The sequence below is a fragment of the Populus nigra genome, chromosome 2 (assembly GCF_951802175.1).
Source record: "Populus nigra chromosome 2, ddPopNigr1.1, whole genome shotgun sequence".
Lineage (NCBI taxonomy): Eukaryota > Viridiplantae > Streptophyta > Magnoliopsida > Malpighiales > Salicaceae > Populus > Populus nigra.
Genome location: NC_084853.1, coordinates 20,688,995 through 20,691,494, shown reverse-complemented (window position 1 = coordinate 20,691,494; position 2,500 = coordinate 20,688,995).

The following is a 2,500-nucleotide window of genomic DNA, read 5'->3' as shown; positions in this document are numbered from 1 at the left end:
GGGGTGCGAGGACCAGGCGCGTCATTCAATTCTCTTCCCTATCAACTTGGCTCCCGTTGGCGGGATTGGAGGCCTACTGTTTGTTACAGGGCTAAAATCGTCAGGGGAAGAGCTGACGAAACAATGCTGGTTTGGATGCAGGGGGTAGTGTTGGAATCGGCAGCGCGGACAAAATTGGCAAAGTCGACAAAAAAGACTGTTGGTCTGGACATCGGGGCAGCGGCAGCCATGCCGACAGGGGGGGAAATCGGCAGCGCAGATTTGTGCAGCTGCAGGTTCGTCGGGGAAATCGGCAGCGCAGATTTTTCGATGAACATGGGCTGGAAGATGGACTGTCCAGGCCAGGCAGGGAAATTCGTCAAGGGGACACGCTGACGAAACAGCGCTGGTTTAGACACGGTGGGTGCAGTGTTGGAATCGGCAGCGCCGACGAAATCGGCAAAGTCGGCAGAATCGGCAGCGGGTGCTGGCGATGAGTCTGGACGATTTATAGTCCAGGGCTTGATGGAAAAGACTGTTGGTCCAGACAATGGGGCAGTGGCAGCGCGGATTTGTGCAGCTGCAGGTTCGTCGGGGAAAATCGGCAGCGCAGATTTTTCGACGAACAGGGGCTGGGCGCTGGACTGGCCGGGCCAGGCAGGAAAATTCGTCAGGGGGCCACGCTGACGAAAACAGGGGCTGCGGAGTGGAAAATCGGCAGCGCAGATTTTTCGACGAACAGGGGCTGGACCGGCCGGGCCAGGCAGGAAAATTCGTCAGGGGGGCACGCTGACGAAAAGAGGGGCTGCCGCGTGGAAAATCGGCAGCGCAGATTTTTCGACGAACAGGGGCTGGACCGGCCGGGCCAGGCAGGAAAATTCGTCAGGGGGGCACGCTGACGAAAAGAGGGGCTGCCGCGTGGAAAATCGGCAGCGCAGATTTTTCGACGAACAGGGGCTGGACCGGCCGGGCCAGGCAGGAAAATTCGTCAGGGGGGCACGCTGACGAAAAGAGGGGCTGCCGCGTGGAAAATCGGCAGCGCAGATTTTTCGACGAACATTCGTCAGGGGGGCACGCTGACGAAAAGAGGGGCTGCCGCGTGGAAAATCGGCAGCGCAGATTTTTCGACGAACATTCGTCAGGGGGGCACGCTGAGGAAAACAGGGGCTGCCGCGTGGAAAATCGGCAGCGCAGATTTTTCGACGAACAGGGGCTGGATGCTGGACCGGCCGGGCCAGGCAGGAAAATTCGTCAGGGGGGCACGCTGACGAAAAGAGGGGCTGCCGCGTGGAAAATCGGCAGCGCAGATTTTTCGACGAACAGGGGCTGGACTGGCCGGGCCAGGCAGGAAAATTCGTCAGGGGGGCACGCTGACGAAAAGAGGGGCTGCCGCGTGGAAAATCGGCAGCGCAGATTTTTCGACGAACAGGGGCTGGACGCTGGACTGGGCCAGGCAGGAAAATTCGTCAGGGGGGCACGCTGACGAAAACAGGGGCTGCCGCGTGGAATGGCAGCCTACACGCAGATGCGAATTCGGCAGCGCACGATGGCTTGAGCAGGTCATGGGTTCGACTTGGCGCGATCTGAAACCTGGACGAGGGACTGTCGACGCTGGACGAGCCAGCGCGGTGGCCTGTCGTGCCCCGTTCAGGGGGGGCCTGCCGCGGAGACAGCCCTCGCGGGCTCGACAGCGCAGGCTAGCGTCCCCGACGTTGCTGGCCGCGGCAGGCGAGCTGCCGGGGTTCCCGCATTCCTACAAGAAAACGTCGTGCTTTCCACATGAAACCAATCCAGTAAAATCAGCCATATTTTTATGAGGCTGCCCACTGAATTTGGGGTCATTCCGGGCCGGTTCCTAGTTTTGCGGATTTACTCGATTTCTAATGGTAGGAAAATTAAAACAAATACTTCCCGACCTCGAAAAATTCTGGGAAAATTAATGAAGGTGGATTGGATTTTTGCCAACCTCTGTGCAAAATTTCAGCTCAAAATACCAAGAAATGAATTTTTTAGAGGGGGGGTGACAGCTGGGACCTAGTAGTGTCTCCCCCTGCCAGAGCTGCAATGACACTTATTGCTCTTTAGGGAGCCACCAGGCCGGCGCCCCTCAAAGACCACACGCGCGCGCGCGCGCCCGCCCGCGCTGGGCGCTGGGGCCTGAGGGCCTGGGGCCCTTGGGGGCCCTTGGGCGCTTGGGCGCGCGCGCGCGGCCCCCGCAGCCATGCCGCGCTGCGCGACGCGCGGACAGCCCCTGCTGGCTTGCTCTCTCGCCCGCGGGGGGGCTGCCTTCGGGCCCTGGCCCCCCGCGTTCTGGCCTGCCCCCTGCGTGGGAGAGGCTAGGCGCTGCAGGGGCCAGCCCGACGTCGCTGGCCGCGGCAGGCGACAGCCCGACATCGCTGGCCGCGGCAGGGGCCAGCCCGACGTCGCTGGCCGCGGCAGGCGACAGCCCCTGCTGGCTTGCTCTCTCGCCCGCGGGGGGGCTGCCTTCGGGCCCTGGCCCCCCGCGTTCTGGCCTGCCCCC